Here is an 11,935-nt window from a genome sequence, read left to right as displayed (position 1 = left end):
AAAGTACATTATTGTTTTCATACATTTTTATAATATCGCCAATTTTACTTTGTGGCTGTGCTACCTAGTGTAAACCACTTTCTAGGTAATTTTGACAGTATTGCAACACAAGATCTTGCAACACAAGATTATCAACGGTTTAATCGATTTTAATGCCTACCGAAGATGCCTGCATTATAGGTAAGTAAGCGAAAGGTAAAACCATGATTCGATTTAATTTAAAGCTGCAAATATTTACTTTTTGTACAACTGACCAAATTCACATAGAAATGTTTTATAGATCTGTCATTCTCATTGAAAGCAAGCCTAAGAAGCTGTAGATCTGTTCTATGTACGTTATTTCTATGCTTCCCGCTCTTAAATTTTGTTTTTGCTTCTTATACTTCTGCATCTTTTACAGCTGAAAACACAATATTTTTGGTTACGGATTTTTTTTTCTTTTTACAGGTTTGGATGATTCTCTAGACATGTATTTGTTTTGTCACATAAACTAAAATTAGGGGAACTATTCGAATTTTAGCAACCAGTAAATGGAGGAGCGAATTCTGCTATTGCATCTTTCATGTTTTCTATTTGCAGGAGGTCTCTATTAGCCCCAGCCCTTGATCATGACTCTCAGAACCATTACACATAACAGTCATTGGACGAAGGCAAGTAGCAAAGACATGCGACTATATGCTAAATGGCCCTGATCATAACTGCTGCTATGCTCTAGTGTATTCGCACAAGTAGACAGTGTGAATGAACCCATTCATCACAATACACACCTTTATTAGGGTTCCCAGACGGCCATATTTCCATGTTACAGTGCTTGTTTACAGAAAACATACGGAAGACAGAGTGGACTACCTGTGCTAATTACACCTGTGTGTAAACGGAAGACAGAGTGGACTACCTGTGCTAATTACACCTGTGTGTAAACGGAAGACAGAGTGGACTACCTGTGCTAATTACACCTGTGTGTAAACGGAAGACAGAGTGGACTACCTGTGCTAATTACACCTGTGTGTAAACGGAAGACAGAGTGGACTACCTGTGCTAATTACACCTGTGTGTAAACGGAAGACAGAGTGGACTACCTGTGCTAATTACACCTGTGTGTAAACGGAAGACAGAGTGGACTACCTGTGCTAATTACACCTGTGTGTAAACGGAAGACAGAGTGGACTACCTGTGCTAATTACACCTGTGTGTAAACGGAAGACAGAGTGGACTACCTGTGCTAATTACACCTGTGTGTAAACAGAAGACAGAGTGGACTACCTGTGCTAATTACACCTGTGTGTAAACGGAAGACAGAGTGGACTACCTGTGCTAATTACACCTGTGTGTAAACGGAAGACAGAGTGGACTACCTGTGCTAATTACACCTGTGTGTAAACGGAAGACAGAGTGGACTACCTGTGCTAATTACACCTGTGTGTAAACGGAAGACAGAGTGGACTACCTGTGCTAATTACACCTGTGTGTAAACGGAAGACAGAGTGGACTACCTGTGCTAATTACACCTGTGTGTAAACGGAAGACAGAGTGGACTACCTGTGCTAATTACACCTGTGTGTAAACGGAAGACAGAGTGGACTACCTGTGCTAATTACACCTGTGTGTAAACGGAAGACAGAGTGGACTACCTGTGCTAATTACACCTGTGTGTAAACGGAAGACAGAGTGGACTACCTGTGCTAATTACACCTGTGTGTAAACGGAAGACAGAGTGGACTACCTGTGCTAATTACACCTGTGTGTAAACGGAGACAGAGTGGACTACCTGTGCTAATTACACCTGTGTGTAAACGGAAGACCGAGTGGACTACCTGTGCTAATTACACCTGTGTGTAAACGGAAGACCGAGTGGACTACCTGTGCTAATTACACCTGTGTGTAAACGGAAGACAGAGTGGACTACCTGTGCTAATTACACCTGTGTGTAAACGGAAGACAGAGTGGACTACCTGTGCTAATTACACCTGTGTGTAAACGGAAGACAGAGTGGACTACCTGTGCTAATTACACCTGTGTGTAAACGGAAGACAGAGTGGACTACCTGTGCTAATTACACCTGTGTGTAAACGGAAGACAGAGTGGACTACCTGTGCTAATTACACCTGTGTGTAAACGGAAGACAGAGTGGACTACCTGTGCTAATTACACCTGTGTGTAAACGGAAGACAGAGTGGACTACCTGTGCTAATTACACCTGTGTGTAAACGGAAGACAGAGTGGACTACCTGTGCTAATTACACCTGTGTGTAAACGGAAGACAGAGTGGACTACCTGTGCTAATTACACCTGTGTGTAAACGGAAGACAGAGTGGACTACCTGTGCTAATTACACCTGTGTGTAAACGGAAGACAGAGTGGACTACCTGTGCTAATTACACCTGTGTGTAAACGGAAGACAGAGTGGACTACCTGTGCTAATTACACCTGTGTGTAAACGGAAGACAGAGTGGACTACCTGTGCTAATTACACCTGTGTGTAAACGGAAGACCGAGGCCACAAACGTGTGTTGCCACTGAAAAATACTGTAGGCTGCAACTTTGTTAAAATTGGTTAGATTTATTTTCCATTTGTGAAATTATTTTGATGTGATATGAAAGTAGATGGATTTATGTTTCTAGAACCGTACCGCAATTGAGAATCGATTCCACGTTTAGATGGGAGTATTTGGCAGTTTTGTCTTTCAGAGCCACTTTGCCCTTTAAACAGAACATGTAAGGTCCTTGGACTAAGGAGAAATACTGGGCTATATTTGCCAATCACTGTGCACAAAGCAATTTCATTTATCCTATGAGTGTCATTTTGAAACACTAATATGGAGTCCTCAAACATCATCCCTTGTTTTCTTTCCAGTGCTCTGATGTCTCATCATGTAAATAAGACTCAATAACAAATCAGACTGTTGTGGGAATTGGGCCTTATCTGTTTGAAAATCACGTTATCATAATTGCACCTTGTCTTGTAAACATGGTAGGGTGTATGAACAAGTTAATTACATTTGAAGATCATCATCACTTTGGGCACAATTACAGTGATTTCGGAAAGTATTTAGACCCCTTGACTTTCCACATTTTGTTACGTTACAGCCTGATTCTAAAATGTATTATTATCATTTTTAACTCTGCAATCTCCACACAATACCCCATAATGATAAAAAACAGAAATACCTTATTTACATAAGTATTCAGACCCTTTGCTATGAAATCTCCACACAATACCCCATAATGATAAAAAACAGAAATACCTTATTTACATAAGTATTCAGACCCTTTGCTATGAAATCTCCACACAATACCCCATAATGATAAAAAACAGAAATACCTTATTTACATAAGTATTCAGACCCTTTGCTATGAAATCTCCACACAATACCCCATAATGATAAAAAACAGAAATACCTTATTTACATAAGTATTCAGACCCTTTGCTATGAGACTCGAAATTGATCTCAGGTGCATCCTGTTTCCATGGATCATCCTTGAGATGTTTCTACAACTTGGAGTTCACCTGTGGTAAATTCAATTGATTGGACATAATTTGGAAAGGCACACGCCTGTCTATATAAGGTCCGACAGTTGACACTGCATGTCAGAGCAAAAACAAAGCCATGAGGTCAAAGGAATTGTCCATAGAGCTAGATTGTGTCGACAGGATTGTGTCGAGGCACAGATCTGGGGAAGGGTACCAAAACATTTCTGCAACATTTGAAGGTCCCCAAGAACACAGTGGCCTCCATCATACTTAAATGGATGTATTTTGGAACCACCAAGACTCTTCCTAGAGCTGGCTGCCCGGCCAAACAGCAATTGGGGGAGAAGGGCCTTGGTCAGGGAGGTGACCAAGAACCCGATGGCACTCTGGCAGAGCTCTAGAGTTCCTCTGTGGTGATGGGAGAACCTTCCAGAAGGACAACCATCTCTGCAGCAATCCACCAATCAGACCTTTATGGTAGGGTGGCCAGACAGAAGCCACTCCTCAATAAAAGACACATGACAGCCCGCATGGAGTTTGCCAAAAGACACCTAAAGACACAGAACATGAGAAACACGATTCTCTGGTCTGATGAAACCAAGATTGAACACTTTGGCCTGAATGCCAAGCTTCCCATCTGGAGGAAACCTGGCACCATCCCTATGGTGAAGCATGGTGGTAGCAGCATCATGCTGTGGGGATGTTGTTTAGGGACTGGGAGACTAGTCAGGATCGAGCGAAAGATGAACGGGCAAAGTACAGATAGATCCTTGATGAAAACGTGCTCCAGAGCGCCCAGGACCTCAGACTGGGGCAAAGGTTCACTTTCCAACAGAACAATGACCCTAATCACACAGCCAAGGCAACGTAGGAGTGGCTTCAGGACAAGTCTCTGATTGTCCTTGAGTGGCCCAGCCAGAGCCTGAACTTGAACCCAATTGAACATTCTGGAGAGACCTGAAAATAGCTGTGCAGCAACACTCCCCATCTAACCTGACAGAGCTTGATATGATCTGCGGAGAAGAATAAGGAGAAACTCCCCAAATACAGGTGTGCCAAGCTTGTAGTGTCATACCCAAGAAGATTTGAGGCTGTAATTGTTGCCAAAGGTGCTTCAACAAAGTACTGAGTAAATGGTCTGAATACTTATGTAAATGTCATATTTCATTTTTGTTTTTATAAAAAGCAGTTTTTTTCATTGTCATTATGGGGTGTTGTGTGTAGATTGATGAGGGGAAAAAACTATTATATACCGTACCAGTCAAGTTGTGATATTTCAGTTTTTTAAATATATATATATATATATTTACAAACATTTCTAAAAACCTATTTTTGCTTTGTCATTATGGGGTATTGTGTGTAGATTAATGAGGGGGACAAAACTTTTTTAGAATCAGGCTGTAATGTAACAAAATGTGGAAAAAGTCAAGGGGTCTAAATACTTTCCGAATGCACTGTATACTGTTTAAAGGACCACCCATAATACATTTTGTTATCATACTCGTCGCCAAACCCACTGGCTCCAGGTCATCTACAAGACCCTGCTAGGTAAAGTCCCCCCTTATCTCAGCTCGCTGGTCACCGTAACAGCACCCACCTGTAGCACGCGCTCCAGGAGGTATATCTCTCTGGTCACCCCCAAAACCAATTCTTCCTTTGGCTGCCTTTCCTTCCAGTTCTCTGCTGCCAATGACTGGAACGAACTACAAAAATCTCTGAAACTGGAAACATTTATCTCCCTCACTAGCTTTAAGTACCAGCGGTCAGAGCAGCTCACAGATTACTGCACCTATAGATAGCCCATCTATAATTTATCCCAAACAGCTACCTCCTCCCCTACTGTATTTATTTATTTATTTTGCTCCTTTGCAACCCATTATTTCTATCTCTACTTTGCACATTCTTCCACTGCAAATCTACCATTCCAGTGTTTTACTTGCTATATTGTATTTACTTCGCCACCATGGCCTTTTTTTGCCTTTACCTCCCTTATCTCACCTCATTTGCTCACGTTGTATATAGACTTATTTTTCTATTGTATTATTGACTGCATGTTTGTTTATTCCGTGTGTAACTCTGTGTTGTTGTTTGTGTCGGACTGCTTTGCTTTATCTTGGCCAGGTCGCAATTGTAAATGAGAACTTGTTCTCAACTTGCCTACCTGGTTAAATAAAGGTGAAAAAATAAATAAAAACAAATAAAGAAAGAAATATTATTAAAATATAATTTGACCTTTATTTAACTAGGAAATCAATTAAGAATTTGTTCTTATTTACAATGACGGCCTACTTTGGCCAAACCCTAACCCGGACGAATCTGGGCCAATTGAGCGCCGCCCTATGGGACTCCCAATCACGGCCAGTTGTGATACAGCCTGGAATCGAACCAGGGTCTGTAGTGATGCCTCTAGCACTGAGATGCAGTGCCTTCTACGGCTGCGCCACTTGGGAGCCCCATTTAATATGAATTTAATATAATCATAACATTTAGATTATGTAAGGATTTAAATCAAGTAGTCTAAACAATTTTATCCCGGAACAAAACCAAATGTACTGAACAACAATATAAATGCAACATGCAACAATTTCAAAAGAATTTGAGAGAAATAAACTTTTTGTGCATATGGAACATTTCTGGCAACTTTTATTTAATCTCATTAAACATGGGACCAACACTTTACATGTTGCGTTTTATATTTTTGTTCAGTACAGATTCCCCTAAAACATGAATATAATGTGAAGAGCAATGGGATGCCTGGTCCACCAGATGGCAGAGGAGACCTGAGCCCATATCCATGTAGCATCTCAGAAAAAGTCCTAGGAATCCTGAGAAGAACTGGTAAAAGACAACAACAAAAACTCCCAGCTCAGAGGCGGTTTTAGGATGATGTTAAGACACTGCCCAGACAAACTCTGAGCCAGGAGTCAAATCAATTCATGAAAGTTTCTCAGCTGGTAATCACAACAGTTTGAGGTACCGCAAAGGAAAGATAGTTAAGATGCTTATGGACATTGTTGCAAATGATGGGGAATAACCAATTGCAATGAGGCATAGCCAGCTACGAACACTATAGCAGGCAAACACGGTGGATGTGACTACATCAAATGTTGCAATGGTAAAACAATTGATATAATGTTGCCTGAACCAATTCTGATGGTTGTTAAAAGCTGAATTTTGACAATATTACCGTTATCAACACACAGTTGGGATCAAGTCACTTGCCCATAATGTTTCAAACGACGTTGCATACAGTGTTTGAAAGGTCTATCATTTTCATCAAACACAATCAAAGTTAACAAAAGCCCAAGATGTCTAAATTTGGCCAATTTTAGGGCATTCCCAATTTAGGAATATTTTTTTAACAACGTGATATTGCACTCCAAAGGGATAACTTGAAATAACATAGTTAATTAAATAATCGAAAGAAAAACATTTAATTAGCCTATTTGTTATAAGTATTTAGGAACATCATGTGAAATAGGCCTCGTGAAATCATTGTCAATGGCACGAGAGATACTGTGATTATTTATGGATGATGTAGAAATATCAAAAGCAATTGCATGTGGCGCAGGAACCATTGACTCACTGCATTTTTCTGTTATCAAGATACCTGCTGGTAACTCTTTAAAGGGTTAGGACAGCTCATGAGGTCTCCTAAATATCTGTCGACTATGACTAAAGAGGCTTCATGCATAGCTTTTATTTTTACCCTTAAGAGTAGGAGTAAAACGTTTCTATTCTCAGCACTGATGACCAATTTTCTACTCGGAGACGCTTTGTGGATACAGGCCCTGGGCAATCTGTATCAATATGGAAAAAGTGCTGCATCAATCTCCCAACCACCCATCTCTTTCTTCCTCTACTTGTCTCCCGTACCCCTCCTTCTCTCCTCTCTCTTCCCCTCCCTCGTGTTCATTGTTTTGTGTCAACGGTGCAATTTGAATGAAGGTGTGTGAAGGTTATGTGTGTGTGTGTGTGTGTGTGTGTGTGTGTGTGTGTGTGTGTGTGTGTGTGTGTGTGTGTGTGTGTGTGTGTGTGTGTGTGTGTGTGTGTGTGTGTGTGTGTGTGTGTGTGTGTGTTTCATCACAATTATGTGTGCCTGTCATCCTGCTCTTTTAGATCAAAGGACCACAGTTACCTAGCAACCTGGCGATGGGACAAGAAAGAGTAACATAGATTAGAGACAGATGGAGAGAGGAGGAGGGACTCAGAGGTAGGCAGCGAGACTATCACAATGGTCTCTGGAAGAGAAGAAAGAAGGCTGTGAGTGTCACTAGTTACCACATCCACAAAGTCATAAACCCCGCCTATTTCCAAATATGGATCGCTGCAGGCCAATATGGCGATAGGAGTATGGGCGAGTGGCTGCGTCGAAAGGAGTGGGTGTATGAAAGCGAATCAGCTAATTGGGCAGATTTGTTGGCACTCAAGACCTCTTTTGCGTGGCTGATTGGGCTGCATGACAAGTCAATAAGCGGTCACCAGTGCACTGGTGTTGTATGGACATGCGTGGTGACCTGATCGTGATGCCCAGTAGGAAGCTTCCTATTCGGTGTCATAGTCACCGGCTGTAATCAAACGCGGACAATTCTTTTCCTTCCCATGATTTTACTTCAAATAGGATAGCGATCTACACAAGAAATAACTACTATTGATAACCATCTAGATGTCACCTTTATACATGCACATACAGTCTACTCAATGGGGATTGCAGGACTGTGAACAGCACCAGGACACAGTGGCCTCAGCTCCTGCTTGACAAGCACTACTGTCCAGCAACGGCATGGGAAGTAGCTACCTTGTGTCAGGGTGACAGTCACAGTAAGCACACGCATACGACGCATGAAGAAACAGTACACGCATCATCAGTACTTTAAATAAAACATTTTATCGTCAATGAAATAACTGAAAAGGTACAATTATTAGTGAAAAAAACTAACAGTGAAATACGACTCTTCCTCTGGCTTAAAAACAGAAGTCCGAAGTCTTGCGGTATGGTAGCTCAATGTAGGATAGATACATGGTAAGAAATAGAGGAAAAAGCACAGCTCAGTCGAAACTGTCTACCCTATAGCAGAGGACATACCCTATAGCAGAGGACATACCCTATAGCAGAGGACATACCCTATAGCAGAGGACATACCCTATAGCAGAGGACATACCCTATAGCAGAGGACACACCTCACTCCTTTCAACACGCCCACTACCTATCCTTTTGACACGCCCACTACCTATCCTTTTGACACACCCTCTCCTTTCAACACGCCCACTACCTATCCTTTTGACACACCCTCTCCTTTCAACACGCCCACTACCTATCCTTTTGACACATCCTCTCCTTTCAACACGCCCACTACCTATCCTTTTGACACACCCTCTCCTTTCAACACGCCCACTACCTAACCCTTGAACAGATAAAGATACAGGTGTGTGTGTGTGTGTGTGTGAGAGAGAGAGAGAGAGAGAGAGAGAGAGAGAGAGAGAGAGAGAGAGTGTGCTTTCAGCCACTTTGTTCGGAACAGATAAAGATAATTAAATGAGTAGCTAAACAGAGTGCTGCTGGCGTCACCATGGTAGCGCTTTGATCTGCTACGTCTCTGTGATAGTATCATCAACTCATCAGCCTACACACACACACACACACACACACACACACAGAAAAATAGGGCACTTCTTGTAGATATACACATCTCTTTGGCCCAGACAGCCCTTCTCCCTGAAGTATGCACTCATTCACTTCCCCTTCTCCCTGGAGTGTGCACTCATTCACTTCTCCTTCTCCCTGAAGTGTGCACTCATTCACTTCCCCTTCTCCCTGAAGTGTGCATTCATTCACTTCCCCTTCTCCCTGGAGTGTGCACTCATTCACTTCCCCTTCTCCCTGGAGTGTGCACTCATTCACTTCCCCTTCTTGCTGAAGTGTGCACTCATTCACTTCCCCTTCTCCCTGAAGTGTGCACTCATTCACTTCCCCTTCTCCCTGGAGTGTGCACTCATTCACTTCCCCTTCTCCCTGAAGTGTGCACTCATTCACTTCCCCTTCTCCCTGGAGTGTGCACTCATTCACTTCCCCTTCTTGCTGAAGTGTGCACTCATTCACTTCCCCTTCTTGCTGAAGTGTGCACTCATTCACTTCCCCTTCTTGCTGAAGTGTGCAATTATTGAACTGGTAGAAGAAATATGACTCCATATTAGGGTGGCTATTTGAAGAATCCCAAATATAAAATATATTTTCATTTGTTTAACACTTTTCTGGTTACTACATAATTCCATGTGTTATTTCATAGTTTTGATGTTTTCACTATTATTCTACAATGTAGAAAATAGTAAAAATAAAGAAAAGCCCTTAAATGAGTAGGTGTGTCCAAACTTTGGACTGGTTCTGAATATATACCTGTAGGTGGCTCAGTGGCCTGAGGAACTATAACTATCAATCTGTAGCCTTTCCATTAGGACACACCGACACACATACAAGTCAATCTGCTCTGCTGTCAGTCTCCATCTGTTGGTCAGGTGATCAATAGTAATGTCTGTAGAAAGTTGTAATGAACAATAGATATATACCTGTGTGTGTGTGTGTTTAATGTTATTTGCTCCTAGAACTTGCAATCATTCTCTAATGTCAGGGCCATATTATCATTATAAATGAGTTAGGTAGAAGAAGGATGACCTCTACCACACAAACCTCTCTCTCTCTCTCTCTCTCTCTCTGTCTCTCTCTCTCCCCATCCCTCTGTGACCCACTGAGTCTTTGAGAGTGGGAGTGTCTGTCTGACCCATATATACCAGAGCACTGCTAAACACCAGGCATTCACACACACACACTCTAACACACACACACACTGTAACACACTATAACACACACACAGGAACTCACTGTAACAAACACATACACTCACTGTAACACACTGACACTCACTGTAACACACACAGACACTCACTGTAACACACACACACACTCCCAGTAACACACACAGACACTCACTGTAACACACTGACACTCACTGTAACACATACAGACACTCACTGTAACACACAGACACTCACTGTAACACACAGACACTCACTGTAACACACAGACACTCACTGTAACACACAGACACTCATTGTAACACACACACACTCCATGTAACACACACAGACACTCACTATAACACACAGACACTCACTGTAACACACACACTCCCTGTAACACACACACTCCCTGTAACACACACACACACTCCCTGTAACACACACAGACACTCACTGTAACACACACAGACATGCACTGTAACACACACAGATACACAGACAACAGACACACACTCTGTATGCTGACAACTGAAGTTTTATTTTTGGCAGTATTTTCTCTCAGCCGGCAGTTCACATAAACACATATGCACATAGACACGCACACACACACACACACACACACAATAACACATACACGAACAGTGTGCCCTGACCTTCTCTCTGCTGAGTGGGCATAGAGTCAGGGGTTACTTCTCACTGTCAGCCTGTCAGAGAGAAGGAGGGAGGGAGGGAGAGGAAGAGGGGTGGAGGAATGGAAGGAGGGTGTGCCAGGGACAGAGGGGGAGTAGGGAGAGGAAGAGGGGTGGAGGAATGGAAGGAGGGTGTGCCAGGGACAGAGGAAGTGCGGAGTAGGGAGAGGAAGAGGGGCGGAGGAATGGAAGGAGGGAGCGCCAGGGAGAGAGGGGGAAGAGAGGTAGACAATATCGGGAGTCTATAAAAGGCTGTGGCCACATAGACATTTCATTACCCGTCAAAAAAGCCTTTCCACTTCCTGGCCCACTAGTTCACCAGGAATTCTCATATCAAAATGGCCGCAGGGCAATGGCGTGAATACAGCATCAATGGGAACACAATTCAATGTGTGTGTGCAGCTGTGCATGCAGCAGCAGGCTCCAGAGCAGCCTGATCACTAGAAATAGACTTCCTAGTGATCTTATCGATGTAGGATCTAAAACAAACTGCTGTTCAGAGTCAGAACGGCTGTTTAGACCACCAAGCTGTGAGAAAATGAGTCTTGCTTTTAATTATTTTTGTTTTAAGTGTTCCCCAAACCACAGCCATCACCTTAACCACTCGAAATTAATCCCTAAACTGTTAATCTTTGAGTTGTTTGTATTTCAACCCTGTAACCACGGCGGGAATTTATGCGTCAACTATAGACGTTCATCCATATGTCGAATTTCTAAGGGGAACTTTGAGATCTTGCTGCTCCAGAGAGTGGGCAGCAGATGTGGTATGGTACCCAGAGAGACCGTTCTGACGGACAGGATTCAGCTGGGGATTCCTTCTCTGGAACAGATGCACAGCCCAGGAAATACACACCTCTCACGGTGTCCATATGGAGATCAAGTTTAAGATTGGGAGAGAAAGAAGCGAGAGAGATAATTGATGGCAGAAGCAGAGGGGGGATCGCTGCTGGAGCGTGATGTAGAAACACGGTTGGCGTTT

This window comes from Oncorhynchus kisutch, linkage group LG20 (assembly GCF_002021735.2).
Source record: "Oncorhynchus kisutch isolate 150728-3 linkage group LG20, Okis_V2, whole genome shotgun sequence".
Lineage (NCBI taxonomy): Eukaryota > Metazoa > Chordata > Actinopteri > Salmoniformes > Salmonidae > Oncorhynchus > Oncorhynchus kisutch.
Note: the sequence above shows the minus strand (reverse complement) of the source record.